This window comes from Pinus tabuliformis, chromosome 9, assembly GCF_031772625.1.
Source record: "Pinus tabuliformis cultivar Carrire ecotype Pingquan chromosome 9, CPIR1, whole genome shotgun sequence".
NCBI classification, from domain to species: Eukaryota; Viridiplantae; Streptophyta; class Pinopsida; order Pinales; family Pinaceae; genus Pinus; species Pinus tabuliformis.
Window position 1 is genome coordinate 1,321,532,127 of NC_142307.1, and position 24,877 is coordinate 1,321,557,003.

Below are 24,877 nucleotides of genomic sequence, written 5' to 3' on the forward strand. Positions count from 1 at the left end.
TGACGGCTGGAAGATAAGTGGTTGCTGGATCCCAACCCTTTCTTCCTAGCCCCTTCATCCCTTGCTTTCCTTTGTTCCTTGTTATCTTTTATCTTCCCTTGATCAGGTTTGAATTGTATTTTATTACTCTTTAATAAAATTTTATTATAATTAGTAATAAATGAATTTTTCACCCTAGGCCATTATTTTATTAGTATTATCTTATTAATATATTTTTAACATTAGGTCACTTCTTAGAAAAAGAATTTAACCTATAATAAAAGTTATAACATTATCACTATTATCCTTAACAATTATAAATAATACAAAAATGAAACACTAGTTAGTAATAATATTATTAGTCTTTTAATAGAATTAATTAGATTATAAGTTAGTAATATTAGCTAAGTATTATTAGTTTGTAATTAATTATAATAATAATATTACTATTATTTTTTTACCCTAGACCATTATTAATAATAGTAATAATATGTATTTAATAATAATTTTATTAATATCTATATAAGACAACGTTAACTTAAAATATGGGATTTACCATAAAATTAAGATCTTTAATATTAATATATTATTCTTAATGGAATTATCCCCTAATATTTATACTATAATAATATTAATTTATATTAATAATATTATTAACAATATAAATAATCTATTTAAATTTTTTTAACAACTTTGACCCCTCCCCTTGGACCTTGGTCAAATCTAGCCATTAGAGGTCTTGTTTATCCGTTGCTCGGTCAAATATCGCTGTTGGAATGGCCTGTTGTCCCTATTTAACTTATCGCTCAGATTGGATCTTCAACTTGTCCTGACGATGAACCACATTGGTTGGTTTGAAACGCGTCGACAAATGATTTTTTATGTGATTTTGCCGAAATTATTCTCACAAATATGTAATATCGTTTTCTTTTGTTATTTTTTTCATTAAATTATGCATCTTTTGGAAATATTTTCTTGTATTTTTTTAATGTATTTTTGAAAATTGTTATCATTTATAAGTTCATATTGTTTTTTTGTCATTTTTTATATATTTTTTTGTATTTGTTTATTTTGTTTTTCATGCTTTTAATTTGTTTATATTTTAATATATATTTATATTTACTTCTTATTATTTTTTTTTAAATTTTTGTTTGTTTTAGTTTTCATTTTTCTCATTATTTTAATTTGTTTTTTGTTTTTTTAGTCACATTTTTTTTTAAAATATTTATATATGTATTTATTAATATATTTTTTTATTTTATTTTTTCCTATAGGGTCCATGTCGATCCTCGACTAGCAAACCAATCCCATTATGTGTCAATTTGATAGTTGATTATAGAGTCTGATTCCATAATATGTTAATTTCATGGTTGGTCTTTAAGCTTTCATTACAATGGGTCAGTTCGCCTACACTACGTGTCAATTTGATGGTTGATTTTTAAATTTTTGTTGCAATGTGTCAAGTTGTCTTATGCTAAGAATTTAAAGTTGTTATACTTTTAGTATTTGAAAAAAAATTACTCTTGGTATAATGACTCTTTCATTCAGGTATTCATTTAAAAAAAAAACAATTAGTCATAGAAACTTTTCATAATGCCATGGTTGAAATATGTTGAAAACTTAAGGTTTTCTATAGTCATGATCTTTGGTTTTAATTCCATGGTTGAAAAATTGTCAAAATTTTAAGGGTTTTCTGAGTCATGATATTTTATATTTAACACCATGGCTGAAAATTGTTGGAATTTTAAGGCTTTTCAGAGATGTGATGTTTTATCTTAATGTCATGCCTGAAAATCATTGGAATTTTAAGGTTTTTCGGAGTCATGATATTTTATCCTTAACGCCATTGCTAAAAAATGTTGAAAATTTACCTAAAAAAGACATTAAAACATCAACACTTTTTGTTTTCAGGGTGTTTTTTGCACAAAAAAAATGGTTTTTATTGGCTTTTACTGCCATTTTTAAAAAATGTTAAAAATTTACCAAAAAAAATGTTATTCCAACATCAACATTTTTTGTTTTTGGGTTGCTTTTCATGGTTTTTTTGGGTTTTTTTGCTAGAGTTCTCATTTTGAATTTACAGTTCCCGTTTCATAGTTTACATTGTTATGGATGAAAAGAGAAAGATTAAGAAGAGCTTGAAACACAAATTTCACGAGGATTTCTTAATCAATTATATTGAGGGACCAAAAGGTCCAACAATTGAGGTTATCTTTGAGCTTTTGAAGGATCTCTTTTTGAATGTTTGACTTTCATGGTAGATTCCACTAGGGGAGCCCCTAGGTATGTAAACAACCCCCACCTTAACCTCGGTGAAAAGAGTTCACTTGCTAATCCAATCTCTCTTCTAAACACTTAGAGAGATGGGATAATAATAAAAAAAATTATCTCTAGAAATGGAGATAACCATCACCATTGCTTTTGTCTCATCAATACGATTTTGGTGTATAAAAATTTACCTCAATCTGATCTCTAGATTAGAAGTTATGATACTTTAAATTTCCTACGAATCAGAGGGTGCCATGTCATTGACCCCTCCATATGGAACCAACATCTCCATGCCACATGGCTAACCTCCCAACACCACATGAAAACTTGTTAATGGATGCTGACCTTCTCATGGGTTTGGGTCCCACAAACCCATACTTCGCATCCTGGAAATCTCGCCGCATACGCCCAGGGAAATAAATTCCAGTACTCCTGTTGCGTATGTCCAAGGAATAACTGCTTCATATCTCTGGCGAATACCGCAACTAAAAATCTCGGTGCTTACCCAAGTGAGACTCCTAGCTTTGATCCCTAGTTGAAAATCCCAGTGCATACCCTAACAAAACTACTGGCTCCAAACCCCAGTTGAAACTCCCAAGCATTATCTGGTTATAACTTCCAAGCATACCTCGACTATAACTTCTGGGCATGTTTTCCCCTGGTGCCATTACTCTGGCTTAAACTTTTGGTGACATACCCCAAATATAACTTTTGGGCATACCTTGGCTATAACTTTCAGGCATGCCTTCATTGTTTTACTTCAAGTTGGACCTTTCGAGGTCAACCGTCCGCTATCTCCAGCTCTGTTTCCCTGGAAGTAACTCCTGATGTACCTTGGATATGTCTTATGATACACCTCTGTTGTTCTCCTCTGAGGTCAAGCTTCCATTATACCCAACTCTTCTTCCCCAATAATAACTCTTCAGTGTACCCCGACTATTACTTCCAATGCACCTCTGATGTCTTCCTTTGACGTGTACCTACCGGGATAAATCCTATGGGGATATAAATTTGATGTATGTTGTCCTTCCACTCAAACCTTTTGTGATAAGGCATAATCAAAGTGTTCACGATGTTTCTTCCATGACGAGGTTTCTTGTCAAGTGATGCATATAAGTCTAGTTAGATGAGGCTATAAGATTAAGTCATGTCGGAGTTCGCAACATCACTACTCATATCAGGGTCTTGCTATCGCCTGTCAATGACATGGGCTTTGAGCATCATGTTCACTATTGCACTCAGTGGTTTCCATAACATGGTTTGGATTTGGTGGTTATTCAAATTCCTAGACTCACAACTGGGACTCACTACGAATGCTAGAGTTTTCTAAGGTACCCACTGGTGTTATCCCTCTTGAGCCTATGTCAAAGTTCATTTGTTCAGGTTAACAATGACTACAACAAAGACCACTGAACATGGACCTTTCCATTCAGGCTAGTGACTTTCCTATCTGATCCCTCAAGGGTTTGCAATTCCTAGGATCTCCAATATTATACTTGGATTTGACATATCTCAACATAAAGATCTACATGTCTCATGCAAGGACCAAATAAGCACTACAAGATTACCAGGAATTTCTCCATCTGTAGTATCCATGTTACAAGATCCTCACCATCAAACTTCCTCATATATATGTTTGGAGTATGGTTGATCCTTAGCCCTAAGTTAGAGTCTATAAAATCATAATTCATTTTCCTTTTTTCCTCATCCTTATTTTCATGGAGTACCTTGTCACCACTAGGAAGAATTTCTTGTAGGAACTTTGCCAAACCTTCCAGGTCCCTTTTCATTTATTTTTTTAAACTATCCTTCAAACCTTCCATCTTGAAATTCATCATTGCTTCCATGTCTTATTTTAAAAAGTTCTTTAAACCATCCATCTTACCTTACAATTCATTTTTGGTTTCTCTTTGCGAGAGCTAAATTTGTTGCACTTTGTCTCATAATTTTGATAAATCATGTTACATTTATTTCTCTTCTTCATGCATCATACTATAGATTTATGTTGGCTTACTGTGTGTATACATTCTTTTGTTTAGAGGCATTTTAGAAAATAATAATGATATATATATATATATATATATATATATATATATATATATATATATATATATATATATATATATATATACTTCAATATGCCCTTTGAATCACTTCAAACTGATTTTTCAAACAAAATTTATGCAAATTTAAAAAAATACACACATTTTTCTTGTTTTTAGGAGCTTGATCTTGAAATTGTTGTATATCAGTAATTTCAGCTCTCCAAAGTCTGAAGCTTCATTCTATGGTATCCCTCTGTATCATTTTTCCAAAACCAGTAGTTAGACGAAGATTGGATTCTTCAAGATAAAGTTATGGAAATTTTCCCAAGATGGCTTGATTATGGACTGGTTTAGTAGAGCGCACTTGTACAGGATGCCACGTGCCACTATTTTAACCTTTGGCCTTGAAAATGTTACATGAGAAACTATTTATTTATTTATTTATTTTTTCTTTCAATAACTTTTATGGAATTCAATTTGGATAATGTATATTCATCCAGTCATTTACAAGGTAAACCATCAATACTAAAATAATTATAATATTAGCATACACTATTAAATAGCTTAAATATTGTATTCATATCTATATCAAAACTTTAAAAAAATGAAAATAAGTTTTTGTTTTTATTAAAACAAAGTACATTGTTGTTACAAGGAAATAACAAATTATTCATAGAAAATTCTTCCAAACAAGTATCAATTGAGATATCAGAATCAAAATGAACATTGTTACATACTTGTGGAGAATTTCTAAGAATATCACATACATCACCAAGATCCTGAGTCATAAGTTCACAATCATATTTAGGAATAGATATATTTTCTAAAAAATTGAAACCATTTTGAGTTTTAAAAGAACCAAGATGAGAATTCATTATAAACTTATCTATACTGGGGCATATCCCATATTGTAATATAGATCACCCTTTGGAACTGATGACATGAGAACCTAACATACCATCCCCATAGGGTGAAGTGTCTCACAGTCATCAATATCCAAGGTTCATGAAAAATGATTATTGTCTCTTCCATAACACATGAAAAATCATAAATATAAGAATCAATAGATGAACTAAGTATACATGCATGTGTTTTATGAAAATTATTCACAAAATTGTAGATGAACTAAATATACATGCATGTGTTTTATGAAAATTATTCACAAAATTATCCATTTTTATTTCATCATCATAAACATAGCTAACCGCAAATTCATAGCTACTCTAATCCATAATCATTTCCTTATCTTCTAAAAAATGATATATGTGTGAATGAACTACTAAATTAGAGTTGTTGTTATATGAATTAAAATAAAAAAAACATGTCAAGGTATAATGAAAAAGTATTTCTAGAGTAGATATAATTAAATGTTTCTCTATTATTACAATTATTGGGTCTAACATTTGAGTTTCCAATTTCAATTCTTCATCATTCCCTTCATCACATAAAGAACAAACAACAAGTTCATTACTATTTGAAAGAATTTAAATAGTAGGATTAATTTCATTGGATACATATTTATATCCCTAGAATGGAGTATTAAAATGTTCTAGACCATGTGGTTGAATAACATCCTCAATATTATTACTAAAATCAAAAGAATCATCCATAATATCTATTGTAGCATACATACTCAGTTGTTTTTATTTATTTATTTATTTTTATTTTTTTTATCACTATCCTTGTATACAAGGAAGAGAGCACAAATGAAAAAAAAAATCTATTAAATCAATGGCAAAAGGCATATCATTAAGATGAAAACTAAAACAAATTAATTTAAATTTGAGAAGAAAATATTCCACAGCTTCACCTCCATACCTACATAAATTTTCCAGTTCCAAACACAATTCATCATAATCATAATCTTGAAAAACGTGTAAGAATTCACTTACAAAATGTTCCATTGTGTGAACAAAAGAGGCCAGTGGGGCCTCACACCAATGCTTAACCTGACCTTTGAAAATAAGAGTGAAAATTGGCATATGACACCTTCATGGAGAATATTATGATAAATGCAATTTTGAATAAATTGGAAAACATCTTCCGATGTAGATGTTTCACTTTCACCATCAAACTTGACTTTCAACAAGAGATTAATTATCTTTAAAGGAGTGTTTCATGATACTTTTCCAAAAACATATCTCCAAATAGGGGTTTGGGAAGGATCCATTAAAAAAAAAAAAAAAAAAACATTAAAATTAATAGTTCCACAAAGTCTATTTGTCAATCTTCCCTCCTTCTAGTTCCAAAGTGTTGATAGAGGAAAAAATTCCACTTGGAAACAGGGGATATATAACCCAATCTAGTTTGTAGAAACTAAACTATCTAAAAAATTAGAGCAAGTCTCAACACTAACATGGTGAATATCATACGATAGAAAGTAGATATATTCCATGGTTCATAACGAAGCTGAAAAGTTTAAATATAAATCAATAGAACATTTGCATATCTTATTTTAAGAAAAGACACATGCATTCCAATACTTAATCACAGGAAGTAATTCAATGAATAAAAGTTCATGGAAATGGAAAAATGAGGTGCATATAAGAAAATTATATCACATATAGTACTCCATCCACATAGAAGTTCACCAAATTACTCCAAGTATTCAAAAATTAACTGCAACCTCTTATTAAAAATATCAGTGTTAATCGGGGTACAATGATTTCCAACTCCTTCCTTGTTGAAAAGAGTTGTATAAATAATAGAGAGTAGTAAAATAACAAGAAAAATATTCTTCCTATTTTCCTCAAATTTATTTCTAAATAAATAAAAAATGTTAATATTGGAAGATGATTATTCTAGCAATAAGATCTCAACATTTGATCTTCTCCTTTCATTGTGTCTTTTTGTTGCTTATCTCCCCCCCGAATCATTGGGATTTGATTCCTTTTCTTTTTCCATTAAAATTACCTACTTACGATTTTCAATCCACACTTATATATTAATTAAACCAAAAATAAAATAAAAATAGATCAAACTAATAATAAAACATGAAAATTAAAAGCCAAAATGTTCACTAATTTCTTTCAAAATTTTTAGATATTTCCACTATCAATTAAACAATATTAACCATCTAAAATTACTCATCTTTTTAACTTTCCAACAAGCTATTTTATGCTTAATTTGGTGCTTTAAAACTCAAGATACATCTTCGTGAAGTTAGTGCTCAATGACCCTTGATTAAACTTGTGGGATAATCTTGACCATTGATTTTCAATTTTAATTTACTATCCCTTATGCTTTAGGGAAGGGAAGTATGAAGGGTCTATAATGTTTTATTTCTCCATTGTAATTTGTATAAGAAAAATAGAGGGTACACTTGCTACAAGACTTTGGGGACTCACAACTGACCATCATTTGGATAAGAGGCATACATAGATGTCACAACTCAAAGACCCAACCAATGGTGAATGATAGAAACCATCTAAACTATGTTTTCATTTCTTTTTATGCCTTTCATATTTACAGGGAGCATAATATCATAGCATAAACCCTCTATAAAGAGGGTATTCCATCGACTATTGGGTCATGGTTTATCATGTAATACCGCAATGGAGAGGCACATGAGTTATACCATCACCCTTTCATTGAAGAAGAAAACTCTGACTAGGAAGTTATGCTCAACAATTTTTTTTTCCTTAGTTTTTCTACACCACCAACACATCTACAGTGGATTGTCCTCATAGTCCTCCATATATTTTGTGTTCTTTATCAAATGCATACAATCTCACGGGATAATTTTATAGCCTCTCTCACAATTGATACTTTTTAGATATTTTTTTGCAACATGCTTGAATATGGAAACATTAACAATGATTATTTTCATCATAAGAATATGTGCTTGACATGTATTTTGTCGTTTTTTTTTTTATAATAATTTTTATTTATTTGTTTTTTGTTTTTTTTTGAGGAAAAAAAGAGAGCAATAGAGGGTATAGAATGTGGAGCTTGCAATATTGTTTTGAGAATTCGAATCAAAATCATTGAGTCCAAATAAAAAAGTTAAATAATAAATAAGTACTAAAATTAGCTAAAAATAAATAAATAAATGCACATCTCGGAATTCGAGTTAAAACCAAATGAATTTTAAACTTGAGATCCCTAGATGCCTGAATACGAAAAATGCATTTGGGTGAAAACCAAAAATTTCAAACTTGAGATCCCCTGGATATGAAAAACTTCATCTGGGTGAAAACCAAAAATTTCAAACTTGATACCCTGTGGAACCCCAAATGCTCGGGAGAAATGTAATTTGAGAGAAAACCAAATATTGACATTCTTGAGACCATTAAATCAAGTGAAAAGAAATGCATCCAAAACTACAAGGAAAATACCCTCTAGCAGAGGTTTTTGTGGAAGCCTCTATAAAAATAGCCCAAAAATTTGTTTGTAGCGGAGGTCACTAGCAAATTTGGGAGAGTGGATGTTTTAGCAGTTGTTTTTTAATGGTGCATCTATAATACACTAACAAATCAGTGAGTTACTATACCTATACGCACTGGTACTTAATAACATATGGTGCATCGTGGCAGAGTTATTTTTTATAAGAATAAAAAAACAACGGTACACTAAGCACATAATGTGCACTGGTGCTTATTATACTCGATAACACTGGAACATGGTTAAATTTAAAAAAATCTCAGTCTTAAAAATGATTTTTCTCAGTCTGGTGTGATACTATCACGATGCCCCAGTTCTAAACTTGTATAATAACGCCCTGATGCATAAACAATATGGTGCATTGTTGTGGGATTTTTAATTTAAAAATGGTAGTGTGTTGATTTTATTATACGCATCGGTTTCGTTAATTAAACTAAAGGCGTCAGTGCTTAATATAAAATGGTGCATTGTTGCAGGGTTATTTTTTATACAAATAAAAATAACAGTGCGCTACGTATATAAGGCGCACCAGTGTGTATGCTATTCAATCGAACTGGACAAGGATTAAATTAAAAAAAAAATCAGTCATAAAATTCACTTTCATCATTTCAGTGCTATACTCACATAAATCTCCAATGTTTTTCCTTTTTACGAAAGCCTCGGTGCATAAAAACATGGTGCAGTGGGGCAAGGTTTTAATTTTAAAATAATTGGTGTGCTACTCATATAATAAGCACCGGTGCCATTAATAGAATTGTATGTCTCAGTGCTTAATAGACAATGGTACACCATTCGAGGGTTATTTAAAAAAAAAAATATAATTGTGCATTAAGTAACTCTAGAGAACTATATGGTATACTACTCGATATCACCGGACTAGTGTAAATTTAAAAAAACCGGTCATAAAAATCATTTTCACCATTTCGATGATATCTCACACAAATCCCCATTGCTTTGACCTTTTCAGAATGCCCTGATGCATATACAACATGGTGAACTGTCGTAAGATTTTTAATTTAAAAATAGAAATGCACTAGGTGAAACCAGAGATCTGATGCATATACTACTCGATAACACTAGATGAAGGTTACGAAAAAAAATTCTAGTGGTAAAATTCATTTTCACCATTTTGGTGTGATACTCGTATGAAGCACTAGTGCTATTATTTTTTTGACACACTTCATTGCGTAAATATCATGGTGCACTGTGGTAGGGTTTTTAATTTAGAAAATCGCAGTGCGCTTCGTAAATACTCCACATCGGTGCATCAGTTACTTGAGCACACCAATCGTAAAATTCATTTTTACCATTTGCAGTGTTGTAGAGATCTCAAGCATAAGTGCAACCTTTGCCTGTGTGAAGCGCCCTACCATCAGTGCTTCCCTTACTTGCCATCTTTCCATATGTTGCTCATTGTATGCCTTTTGAATTTTGTCAAATGGTAGTCAAATTTGTTTTTCTCATTTACATGGAAACCATGCCTCCCTACTGAAAAAATGTCCAAGTAATGTTTATGTTTCTACCTAAATTTATTTTTTAGTGCAGTAGAATTGAAAATTAAGTTAAAAAATGCATTCTTTTTTAATTCTTTTCTCTTTGTGGTGCATTCAAGAAATTCGAGTCACACCATTCATGGTGCACCCTGTAAATTTATAGGGTGCACCAAAAATCCATGCGTGATGTTAATGCACCGTTAGTGGTTCGGTTTGTTTGGTAAATGTAAATGCACCGGGCCGTGAATTTTCCCGATGCACCACTTTAAAAATTATAATTTTTACGGTAGTGCATCTAGTAAAAGTAAGTTCCTAGTGTGTTTGTTTTTTCCAAATGCACCGAATAATACCAAAAAAATATAGCTCAGTGTGTTCGTTAACCTGAAAATTTTAGTGTGGTGCATCGACGTAAAATTAATGCAACAGTGAAAAATGTTATGTAAACACACCACATTGAAAAAAAATAACTAATGTCATGTTGATGCATTCTTGCTTTTGTGGCACATAGTGTCGACGCGTTCCTACTTTTTTTTAGCACCGAGGTTGGATTTATTTTTTAATTGAAAGTTATATGTCCATATTTATAAACACGTTTTTCATTTAATAAAAAAAATATGTTTTATGTATGAGGCTGATGTATTTTATATGTTAATCATGCAAAAACGTCAAAGGAGAGAGGAGAAACAACAACAAGAACAAAGAGTTGACCAATACAATTAAGTTGAAAAATGCATTAAATTTGTGTGCTAGCTAATGACATTTATATCTGTTAGAAGTATGTATAATTAGATGATGTTAGCGAATTTGAATGTGTATTTTAGATTATATTTATGTTTGTTAGATGGTTATCATCATGATGTTTATTTTTATGAAATGATATATATTTATTATATATTACATATTGGTGATCATATATCAAAATTTTATATATGAAATTACATGCAAAAAGACTTACTTTAAATAAAAATGGAGATATATTTTTATAAATTACAAAATTTAATATGGTTGAAACTATAATTATAAAATTACCATAAATATTTTTCTATTGTATAGATAGTTGATACATATTCATTCTAACTAAATTCCTTTTCAAAAAACAATGAATAAATGTTATTTTTAATTATATTATTTACTCTTTTGTAATAGACTCTTCGACAATAATAACAATGCAAAAAGACTTACTTTAATAAAAACACAAATATATTTTTATAAATTACAAAGTTTAATATGGTTGAAACTATAATTGTAAAATTACCATAAATATTTTTCTATTGTATAGATAGTTCATACATATTCATTCTAACTAAATTCCTTTTCAAAAAACAATTACATATGAATAAATGTTATTTTTCATTATATTATTTACTCCTTTGTAATAGACTCTTCTACCATAAAAATTGTCATTATAAAAAGTTATGATCTCCAATCATAAACATTCTATTGGCCCTAAAATTTTATGGATGCAAATATTCCTATATTTTTTGTTTTTGTCATTATTTTGTAAGTTGATTGCTATCAAAATTTTAAATTACTTCATTAATTGTGGTTTTAGTCAACATTGGGGGCATAATTTAAATATTTCCAAAAACAATGATAAAAATATGTAAACTAACAAAAAAACTAAGTTGAAAACCAAATTATCACAAAATCCAAATTAAACTTATCACAAACTTAGAATTAAACAAATATGTTAAAATTTTAATTTTTAAATTATAAATTACACAATTTGAAATACTTAGTTTTAAGTGTAAAAACTGTTATGTTGGAAAAAAAATAACGTGTAAAAATGTTTGTGAATCTTACCAATTATATAAAATGCCAAGAAGACAAATAAAAAATAATATAATTAGTGAAATAAAGAAAACAAAAACATACAACAATAGTATAAATGATGAAATAACACAAGTATATATCACTCTCCATTGTCATCTCCCTGATTATCTTCCTTGCTTGGCATGATAACACTATCGTTTTAAAAAATATGTTTTTTATCTAGATTTGTGTCTTAATACTAACCAAAAATCCCTATCCAACACATCTAGTTAAAAAAACACCTAGTTGCGGTGTTTGGGTAAAACATAAGGCTCCCTAGCTTCATGCCACATCTTTCTAGAGTTGATAGATATCGACATGCTATCGTGATATTCCTTTACATTATTATGATCAAAGGTGTCCCATTACTTGCATCTAAAAAGAACACATTATAATGAAGATAAGTCCATTTCAATGATCTCTTGTATCTTTTTGAAGTAACCTAGCGTTCTTTGTTTAAGTTTTGATTGTGGTGGCTAGCATGACTAGATTGGTCGAATTCGACTTCCACTCCATAGTCTTGTGTCATGCATCCATCATTGGCATCTTGCGTACGAAAATGATGTCCATATGCCACATAGATGGGAACAAATGCACCTTTAAAAAAGTGAAAAAATCATTGTGTCATGTGTCTAATAACTTGAACATAATTAAAATATAAAATATAGATGTTACAATTCAAATGTGCATTATGAAGTTAAAAATGTACAAAAATATATTATTATCGAGTTGTTGCACCCAATCCTTATGTTTAGCACATCCTCTTTAGCACACGGGTAACGACCAGATGCACTATATTTCTCTCTAACTTGGTCAACAACCCAACTGTTGGGGCATATCATTGACATATTTTATTTTAAATGATCAGGATAAGGAACATTTCTACCATTCAACTATCTGAATTATTTCCTGTCACTGTCCCATTTCCTCCTCTTTTATTCGTATAATTCAACCCACAGTTGTGTTTCCTATGAATTTTCAAGAATGATTTTGGTGTTGGCTTCAATTTCTGAATTTGCTGATGAAATCAAACAAGCATATATAGTACATATGAGATTAAAATATACATTATGAAGTTCAATGTGAATAGTTACTATGTAGAAATTTGACAAATGATAAGTCAATTACTCTTTATCGCACGCCTTTTTCCATTTGTTTCGAGAAGATCCCCTTATCTTTTGTCTTCATCCCTTTCGTCGTCCCAAATCACTACACCTGCTATGTAGTTGATCTGCTTAATGTACTCACGACATAATAGAAAGAATCATATGATATGTACCACTCTGCCATAGGTCCCTCGGGTTTTTCCCTTTGTCAAACAAAACCTTTCCATTTCTTCATGTACCTCTCTAAGAAAAACATCCAACGACAAGAAATCACCTGAACTAATTCAACCTCATATACTATGTGAATTAGAAGTTGAACTTGCAATCTCGTGAAACTCGTCGGTAGTTCCTTCTCAAACATACAAACAATCTTAGCTATCTCTTGACTCCACCATGGAATGGTATCCATATGAATCTCCTTTGATGTGATACAATGTACAAATGCAGATAATTTAGATATGGCACGTCATAGGTTTTGAGGGAAGTCATGGTTCACACACCTGTTATCACTCAGAATTTTCTCTAGAAGTTGTTAGAATAAAGAAAATGACTGAGGTAACCACAAACCAACTTTTGGGCATAGGCTCTAGCCAACCTAGGCTCAGAGAGAGCTCTCTCTATGTGATTTAGCATTGTTTGTTGGGATTTCAAGCTAGTTATGAATGTTTAGGGGGGTTTTTGAATTGTATTGAAGATTGGATGGTGAGATCCTTAAAATAGATGGATAGAATTATGTCTTTAGACCATTGGGCTATGGAGTCAACAAAAGGGTAGCCAGACTGGATCAACTCACTAAAGGGAATGTTTAGAGGGCAAGCTAATACAGTAAAGTGCATGTCTTTGGAATAGGAGGGTGAAATGGTTTTAATCAGGGTGATAGAGAAATTAAGAATTCCAAGACCGAGATATAAACGAGGAATAGAGGGTAATCGAAACAAAGGGAAATTAAGAATCCTTTGATATGGATTAGCAAGAAACAACCTAAACTAAGAAGCAATTAAGAATTCCTTAACTTAGATATTAGTTGAAAACATTTAAATGCCTAACTGTTAAAATAGAGTGTAATTAAACAAATTCTGAGATATTGTTCTAGTTATAGCATTCATATTCAGAAATACAATGAAGATTGTGGAAAAAACTTAAGAAAGATAACAACAACATGAGAAAATACATGTCTGCACTTCGCTTAACACATGAATCCTATGAAATATCTTGTCTTTATTCATCAATCCAGCTTGCTGTCCCAGTCAATGATACAATAGCTTTACAATCTTTTGATCAAGAAGTCTATAAAAAATTCTAAGAATCCACACACATATTTCGAATTGTGAAGTATTTATACAAAAATTATTACAACATATATCAAACTAACTTGAGATTTAATCTAGGAAATACAAATATCTTCTTTCATGAAGATAGAGACAACTATTGAACTGATTTCAGGTTGTCCCAATTATTGTGGTGTTGCTGGCCTTTATGGTTTGGTTTTTAGCCCTTTATGCTCTTTTTTGTTGGAACTTTCACGTTGGAGGCTTTATTCACTTTAGGCTTTCATCTGATACTCTTTGACGCTAATACTCTTTGACCCTGCTGACCTGTATTCATCTTTTACCCTGTTGGATGTACATTAACCTTATTACTACATTTTACTATAGTAAACCAGTTAATTTTTCCCACAATTCAGCATCAGGTAACTTGACTTTCAACATCCTCATATATATCTCATCTGCCTTGGTGTACTTAGAAAAAGTATGCCTAGTGATGAATAGGTGTTTCACCTCATGCTGGAGGAAAAACAGGTTTTCAAATGTCTGGTAAAGAACTTTGCCTGTTGGCAATGCCTTTATCGATGATGTACTGGCCTATTCTTTAGCTAGCTCTCTAATTTTGTTGTCATAATCCTGTTGTGTCATGAGCTTGTCATTTATGACCAAGGGACTGGGTAACCCTTTCTCTCTCAAAATTTGAAACTTGGCCATAAATCTATCAACTGCTACCTGCATATTTTGACACTTGTCCTCCAAGTTTAACATTAAGTTTCTCTTGGAAAGGACCTTTCTTACCTCCAAAATTGTTTCTGTCCTATCCTCTATATCCAATTCCTGAAGTTCATACTTGTTTTTACTGTTGAGGAAGTGGATAAGTCTGGTAGCATCTTCAGGCATGTCTCCTAGTTCTTCCTTGACTTTTTGGATAACTTCTGTAGCTATCTTTATCAGATCTATGTGTTCAAAAATCCCTTGGATGGATGGCCAAATATCATTGAGAGAGTCAATGATATTGGCCCATAATAGTTCCTTGGATTTCCCAAAGGGTTCCTTTAGTGTTAGATCTTTCTCCATGGCCTTTAATCTTTCATTCATTTTGGCAGCTTTCTACACTTCTTCCTTGTGCATAATATTGGTAATCTTGTAATCTGTTTCCAAGCTTGTCACCTTTTCTTTCAGTTTGTTCATTTCTGTAGACTGAATAGAAATTTCCTCCATGGCTTTGACCAGCTTTGCTTCTTCTTCTCCTGATGCACCTGCTGCTGATGTAGACTCTATTGAAACTAGTTGTGTTATAAGCACGAGAGCTGTGGGAGCAAATGAGGCTGCCAGCGTTGAAGGAACTACTGTTGAGACCGTTGGGATGACATTTGCAGATGTAGTGGCAATATCAATTTGCTTTAATTGGATTAAAGTGTCCAATTCTTTCTCTGCCTCCTTTAACTGATCATTAAGTTTTAGGACCAAGTCCATCAACTCTTCATGTCTGGTTTTCCTCTCTAAGACATCCTGTGTTTGGGGATGTTGCAGCTGAGGTATCTTCAATTGTTTTTTTAGTGCAACATTGTCATCATTTTTCTTCTTTATCAGCTGTTTAGTGGCTTTGATATGTTTGGGATCATGTCCCAATTCAATCACTAAGTTTTCCAAAGACTTGATTCTAGTATCCTTGGCCTGTGAGGAGGCCTTCTCTAATTGATATTGAGCTGAGATATTGCTCAATGAATCCTGTAACTGACAAGAAGTTATGGCTTTACCTCTGAGGGTGGAGTATATCATCTCTCTAGCCTGCTTGTACAATTCGATTTGGTCAATGGGATGAATATCCCTTGCCAATACTTCAAAATATATTCTCTTGTAATCTGCTGATATTCTTGGCTGTTGTGAAGTTGGTTTTATGAAGGACATCTGTAGTTTTCCCTCTTTGATGTCGAAAGAAGACATCAACTTGGTCTGATTAGTAGGTGTGAGTTTAAAATACTGAGCATAATTTTGGGGCTTCATTTTCTCATTTCTCATCTTGATCTCTTGATATCTATATTTTATATCCTTATCCTTATCAGCAGGCCTACTGAATGAGGATACTTCTACACTTAGCTGCCTTTCCAAAATTTGGGTCTATGATGTGGATGGCCCCTGTGTTTCCTCAGATGGAGTTGTGCCTTTACTTCTATCCAGCTCAGTATCAGTTATTTCTACTGAGCCTTTTGTGTCTTCCTACTCTGAAACAGGATTTAGCCTAGGTCTTTTGCTCTAAATGATCTCATATTGTATATTTGATGTGCCCATTCCTGAACTTGAGAGTTCCTCCCTGGTCCTTTTGGGGTTCTTTTCCTCATTCTGAGGAGTTTGCATGATAGGAGGGGTGCTCATGGCTGCTTCTTGTTGTTCAGGTACTTACAGAAATGAGCTCTCATCAAACTGTCTTTCTAAGTCACATAAGGTATTCTCCACATCTACCTTTGTATTGTCTCTGTCTACAAGAGTATTTTCCACCCACTCAGATTAATTGGCATATCTTCCTATCTCTGGTATGGGGTGGTGAATATAAGGTCACAACTGGACCTTCTTTCTCAATTTGGTTATAAATTCTTGAGGGTCATACCTCCACATGAAACTCTTTTGGAACTTTATTTGCTGCAAAATTTGGTCTGCCTCCTCCCCTGCCTCTCTAGAATTGCAGATGAAGGGGCCTAACTAGTTTTTTACTTTGAATTGTGATCTTTTCTTGGCTGAGACAAAATTTATCTCATCAGAGTTCATTATTTGTCTATAGTACTTTAGAGAAAATAACCTCATGGGTAGGTATTTGAGTAGTTTATATGGTGCAAGATGGCAACCATAAATTCTTATCTCTGTGTGGTTTTGGTAAAGGTACCAATCTCCCACTTTGCTTTGTTTAGACAACTGAAGGACCCTTTTGATCTTTAGACTTATCCTGGGTGGAGGGCTTCCTATGAGCATAGTCATGATTGGATGAACAAAAGAACCTATGAAATCTGAATAGGTATATGGTGACTGAAACTTATGGAACAGTGGGGTCCAAAAAATGACAGTCTTGGGCTGGCCTTTGGTATCCAACTTCTGGAGGGCAAAAGGAAATTTGTTTGGTTCATAGTATAGGAACATATGGTAGAGGATAGATGAGTATTTAGACACTCTCTCATTGTGCATCCTGGTGAACTTTTCATGCATTCTCTCAGCTATGAACTCAACATAGTTGTACAAAATAGCAGGAGGCTGTCTCGGGATATAAATTGACATGAAGGCTAGGACAAGTTCATCAACAAATTCAACAGTGGCGCAGCCAAGAACACATGATATCATGGTGATGATTTGTTTTCCCCTTTCGGAGAACATGGCAGAAACATATGGAGGGGGATGTTTGGGAATATACCGCTCTTCTACAATGAATGTCTAGAATATTTGGGCTAATCTGGACGAACTCAACTTGGAGTATTGGTCTAGCAAATCCCCATTGGTGAGTGGGGTTAGGTTTTGACCTGGTTGGATTTGCAATATTTCATTAATGGAATCAGCTGTAATGGTGAACATAATCTTTTGGTCAGGGGACATAATAGCTCTCAGGCTGGGAATGTAATAGACATGGCACTGGTGGACAATTTCAAGGAAAACATGTACTTCTAGGAACTGGTATTTGGGAAAATTTGACTCCCAAAGGCCAATATCATCAACATGGTTGAGGTATCTATCCCTACTTAAACAATGGATTTTAAGCCAGAGGGTCTGGGTAGATGTATCCTTAATTTGGAAATCCCTGTCAGCCAAGGGAAGGTGGTCGAGGTCCAAATGGGGAGTTGTGATAGGTCTAATGTCCAAGGAAACAGGGGCAGCCATAATTTAGTTCTTGTGGATTTAAATTTGGCTTTACAGGTTTATTCAGGGGTTTTGAACAGAAACTGGAAACTTTCAAAGGGTTTGGCCGTGTGTTTTCAAATTTAGAGTATTTTTTAATTAATTTTACTTAATTAAAACACTGTACAAGGCTGAATGTTTTCAAATTTGAAAGGGTGAGTGGTAATTTGTGGTGAAATACCTGGAATTGGGTGAATTATCTACAAATTTGGAGTTCATGGCAGCTGCAGAGGTTCGAATGAATCTGGTACGGACTGGGAGGTCGATTGGGGTCTCTGCAACTTTCTTCAGGAGTGAATTCAGAGTTCAAATGGTGAATTCAGTGTTTGCAGGAATCACACTAGTTCACAGAGGTTCACAGAGAAAACAAGTGAAAAAAGGTGAAAAAGGGCTTCTCGGCCTTTTTATGGAGCAATGGTTATTTTTTGGTGGGTGATTTCAAATGAACAGTAGGTGGTTTGGTGGGTTGAGCGGGGAGGTGGTTTCCCAGGCCATTGCACTGCTTATGGAGGTTGGGCAGTATTTTGGAGGGGTCACCCGATCTACTTTAGAGCGTGACACGTAGCAGTCGAGTGGCTGGAGAAAACCGCTTTATCGGGCGGGTAATGGTTGGCCATCAGGCGCGGCCGATATGGCTGTGGACCGTTGGATGAAGGGGAAGATGATCAGATGACAGTCAGGTGAGGGAGGTGCGCGGGTGATAAGAGCATGGGTTTCAGGGGGGCCCAGAGCTTTAATCCCCGATGGTTTGTGATTAATTTAAGACTTAATCACAGGCTTAGTTGATTGGGTGGGGTTTAATGATGAGTTTTATTTATTTTGTTGGGATAAGGGGTAAAGTGTATAGTTTTTATCAAAACTAAGGGTTGAGATATTTGTTTAAGGGAATTATTTAATATACGGGGATAGGTATATCAAGAATTTATATAATTAAATTAAAAATTAAAATGAAATGTGATGAGCGGAGTGGGTATATCTTTAAGTGTAAATGTAATATTTGCACACTTTATTTACATATACTCAATACTTAGGATAAGATGTTTTTGTGGGTTTTTTAATGAAAAGGGCTTTAACATGGAGTTGTTTTTACTTTTCCTAGGCAAAAGAGTTTTAACCTTAGGAAAAGGGGTTTTATTAGGGTAATGAGGGGGAGATGAATTTCATGAAGGGGATTCTATCACTTGATGTCCTTAAGTCATTAAGCCGAGGGTCCAGTCCCACCAAAAGTCAGAGAAATGCTCTGAGCCTCTTTGACTTGAAGGATTTAAAGTGCTAGAGCATACTTGTGGATAGGAAATTAGTAAGTAAGGGGAAAAATGAATGACGGGGAGTTAATCACATTAACTTGCAAACCTTTGTTTTTGCTTTCACAGTTGATCATACATATTGAAATATGTGTCTAAGCCTGATGCATGTGTTTTGATCCAATTAACTTTGTAGTTCAACAACCTTTCTTCTACTTACCCATTTCTTACCCTAACATGTTTTCTTCATTTCTTTGGGTGCATTTAGGCTAGCAAACCCTTATTCTATCTTTTCTTTAATAAAACAAACTATCTATTTCTAACCTTATATCATCCAAGGGCTCAGATTAAACTGATGAGCTCCTTTTATTTTCTCTACCTATCTAATGATCTGCCAAGATTAAATTGTTTGGTCAGATTTTATTCTCTAACTATAAACATAAAATTCAAAGCATGATATAATCAAGATTAAATAGTTTGATTACCATGGATTTTGGCATGAATAAAAAGCTGCACACAATCATTATTATGCATAAAAGTAAATAGTAGTGGCATTTAGACTTGCTCACTTTCATGGTCTCTTTTTGTTTTTTGGGGTTCATATATTTTCATTTTTTGACCTTTTTTCATTCTTTTTGTCCTTTGATTTTTCTTTTAGGACATACCCTCTTTACATTTTTTAATTTTTTTTAATATGGAAAACATTTGTAGAAAGCAAAGGTATGTACAATATTACAAGGCTTAACCTTAGTCATTCAAAATTATGACTCCTATTGGTATAGGAACCTAATAGTGGCTCCACTTGGGGATGGCATCTTTTGAAAAGATGTCAAGAACTAATGAAGATCAGTAGCCTTTGAATTGTTGCTGATGTTACCTTGCAAAGTGTTCTTCTATGCATCTGCATTATTGATACTTATGACAGTAAATCTTTTAAAGCTTAGGGCCTTCTCTTCGGGCTTCAACTTCAAAGATCACCACCCAATCCAATCTAGGCTTTGTAAATGAAGTATGTACAACATGGGAAATGAAAATTAGTAACTTGGTTCAAAGTAATGTTTTAGCATTCGACCATTCACTGGCCCACCTTCTGCATCTGTACCATTAATTTCTCTCAGGAAGAAAGCATTATTTCCTCTGTAAGCATAAATGACATAGGGACCTTTCCATAGGAAATCAAATTTCCCATGTTTACCTTTGTCTTCCCTCCTTGAATCCCACTTGAGCACCTTGTCACCAAGGTAGAAATATTCAGCCTTGGTTCTCTTATCAAAAATCTTTTTAACCCTTTCCTGCACAACTTGAGACTTGATATACACCTCTTCTCTGATTTGTTGTAGATGAATAGTTTGGTTGATTCTTCTTTGGAACCTATTTGGTTCAACTTACAATTCTTGAAGTATCTTCATTACTGGTACTCCCAAAGAGGATGAAAAGACAACTTCCATCCCATAAACTAGTTGATAGGGAGAAGTGCCAATTGATTTCTTAGTAGTCAATTTGTCTGCCCATAAGGCATTGACTAGCTTTTTATTCGAAGTTTTCTTATTGTCCTCTAGTAACTTCTTGATGATGTTTACCAGGCTTTTGTTTGAGGATTCGGCTAGTCCATTACCTTGAGGGTAATAGGTTGTATAATGGCCCAAGGTGATATGATACTTATTGCAGAAATCTATCATTCTTTTGGATTTAAAGGCCACTGCATTATCAATAATGAGCTTAGTTGGACATCCAAATCTTCATACAATATTGGTTTCAAGGAAGGTTATGATAATAGTGTCTATGGCTTGCCTTGAAGGTATGGCCTCTATCCATTTTGTGAAGTAGTTTGTGGCTATGAGGATCCGTTTGTGTTGGGAAAATGAGGGTGGGTGAATTTCACCAATGAAGTCCAGACCCCATTGTTGAAAAGGTATTTCTACAAAGATTGGCTTGAGGGGTAAAGGTAGGAGCTTTTTCTTCCCCTAAAAAATTTGACATTTGTGACAAGAGGTCACATATTTTTTGACATCAGCAAACAAGGTAGGCTAGTAGAAACCAGATCTAAGGATTTTATCTGCAGTGGTCTTCTAGTAAAGGTGTCCTCCACAGTCACTTGCATGAAACTCTTGCAAAAATTTGTCAGATTATTCTTTTAATAAGCAATTGAGAAGAATACCTTCATGATCTCTCCAAAACAGAGAATTGTCTAATATACAAAATTTCAAGGATTTCATCTTCAAAAACCTGCTTTTAGTCCTAGATAATTCAAGAGGAGCTTGTAAGTTCAGTAAAACATAAATAATATTAGCATACCAAGGTGATTCAATAAAGGCCTGGATGATTAGTGGAGTCGCCATCTCCTCTTCATTATCTATTGTTGCAATAAAGTTTATATCCAAGGCCTGATAGTTTGATTCAGCCATGAGCTTGGCTAAACCTTGGCCCTTGATTAACTTAGTAGGTTTGATTTCTATATCATACTCTAAAATAGTAGCAATCCACTTTCCCCTCTTTCCATCAGGACCATCCTGAGTTAGGATGTCTTTGACTACTGAATTTGGAACGTAGGCTACTATATGAGAATATAAGATGTATACCCTAAAGTCCTTAATGGCTTTGACTAAAGCCAATGCTTGTTTTTCCATTATATTATATTTCAAGGGGGCATCTCTCAAGGCTTTGCTAAAGAAAGCAATGGGTTGTTCATAGCCCTGGTCATTTTTCTGCAATAAAACTGCAACAATTGTGTGCTCAGAAGCAAAGGAAAACAAGATGAAATCTCTGTCAAATTTAGGACTGATTAACACAGGTGTTTTAGTCAAGGCTAGTTTAATGTCTTCAAAGGATTTTTTGGCCTCGATGGTCCATTTTATGGTGGAGTCTTTTTTCAGCATGTTGTTTAGTTATCTAATTAATTCTGCTAGATTAGATATAAATCTTCTAAGAAAATTCATTTTTCCTAAGAAAGCCTATAACTCTTTAATGTTCCTAGGGTGTTGTATTTGCAAGATGGCTTCTACTCTCGCAGGGTTTATTCTTATACGATCTTTTGAAATTATGTGACCTAACAAATTTCCTTCTTCTAACCCAAACAAGGACTTTTTGGGGTTCAAGGAGATTCCAAATTTCGTGCATTTAATAAAAACTTGTCTTAGATGATCCAAATGTTGATTGTTAGATTTTGAAAATACAGTAATATCATATAGATATATCACAAGGAAGTCATGAATTTATTTTTCAAAGGATATATCCATAGCCCTTTGGAAAGTGGCTCCTACATTCATTAGCCCAAAAGGCATTTTCACATACATAAATGTGCCCCAAGGAGTAGTAAAAGCAGTTTTGGGTTGGTCATCAGGATGAACCAAGATTTGATTGTAACCAGAAAACCCATCCAACAATGAGATTCTGGTTGATCCAACTACTCTCTGTAAAATGTGGTCCATTTTGGGGAGAGGGTAATTGTATTTTAGTGACACTTTGTTGAGGTTTCTAAGATCCACACAGAGTCTGATCTCACCAGTTTTCTTTCTAGTTGGAACCAAGTTTGAGGCGGCGTCATACATCCTTTGAATTTCTTTTTCAATTGTGGGTAATAAGACGAGATTAATCCTTCTAAGTTTTTGTTTGAAAGAATTTTGATTTTCTTTAATAGGAATTGTGTGCTAGATAATGTTGGTGTCATAGGATTTGAGGTCCTCATAACTCCAAGCAAAAACATCTTGAAATTATTTCAACAACTCAATGTATTTCACTTTTTCAGTCGGGGGTAATGATTTTGAAAGTTTGATCAGTTTAGGATTTTCATCGGTGCCTATATTACATTCCTCTATATCAGACCTTAAGGGTTCCATTTTATGTTTCATAAGAACATCATTTGAATCAAATAAATCTTCCAGATGGTTTAATCCCTTTGGTAAGAAATTATCCTTGAGATTAATTACTTCGGTTTCTTCACTGATTATTTCATCAATCTCAATTTGCTCCAAGTTATCTACATCTAATTTGGTAAATTTAGTTGGGTTGAGTCTATCTAGTTCGTCACCTTCTATCTCATTTATTTCTATCTCACTCTTAGTGTCAGGATCTATTGATGTATCAATATCTATATTGTTATTTACAAACTCTTCTTCTGAAAGTAAAAAGTTATTTATCTGTTTGTCATCAGAAAATATTTGCCAATTCTTCAAATTATCTGGAATTGCAGGTTTGTGCCTAACTTCAGCAGTGTACTGATGGTTAGGTTGGAAGGGTAATTTGCAGGTGCTGGCAAACATTGCTAAACTATGGGCTTGCATATTGTGTTTTCTAGGGATTACTGCAAGCTTTGTTTCTAGGAAAGTGTTAAGTATTTCTACGATAGTTCCTCTATAACAACTTAATCTAGGGTCCTTTGTCATATATACAACATCAATCTGTTTTATAATTAGTTCAGAGTCTCCCATGATAGAAACTCTTTTAGCTCCTAGATTCCTAACTAACTTAAGACCTAAAATTAATGCTTCATACTCGGCCATATTATTGGTACATTTAAAATTTAATCTATATGCATGGCCTTCTGAGTGATTATTTTCCAAATTATATATCCACACTCCTGCTCCTGCTCCTAACCTATTGACTGATCCATCAAATTCTAAATGCCATAATATCTCATGATCATAATTTTCACTATCTGGTGCAACAAACTTTTCATCATTTATAATAATTTGACCATCTTGTTCATTGAAAAGTTCTGTAGTTTGGTTAGTTTCATTTTGTGTAGAAACTGCAATTTCTTTTGGTTCTGTATTAATACTGTCTGAAATTTCTTCTTGTGTTTGATCAACATTATACAAGATAAAAGAATCAATATCTGAGTGTATGGAGTAGATGGGAAAGTTTTGAGGCCGATCTTGGCTACTTACCATATATTTCATTAAGGTTTCTCGGTATAGTTTCTTAGGTTGTCCAAAAACAGAGATTGTTGCATATGACATATCTAGTTGTAAGGATCCTTGAAGTTTGGCTCCCCATGATCTGGATAACAACATGCCATACTTTGGTGGGATGTCAACAACTACAATATCCATAAGGATGCTTTTGGCAGGATATTGGACTAAAGTGACACACAGGTCTTTGATCAATCCTAGACACTGTACCTGACTAGAGTCAAATGAGAATAAGTCTTTGTAAGGCCTTGTAATGTCTAGGTTTAATTTCTCCATCACTGATTTGGGCATTAAGTTGTGAGAGGCCCCAGAATCCAACATTGCATTGTGTAGAATTTTGTCATGGATACTAAGGCTAATGTAAAAAGGTGGAACTCCTCCTTCTAATGGTTTTCCATTAACATCTGGACCAAATATGAGTTCTGGTTGGTCATCAAACAAGTTGACTGAATCCTCATTTTCAGCAATGTTTAAGGTTTGGTTTATCTATGAT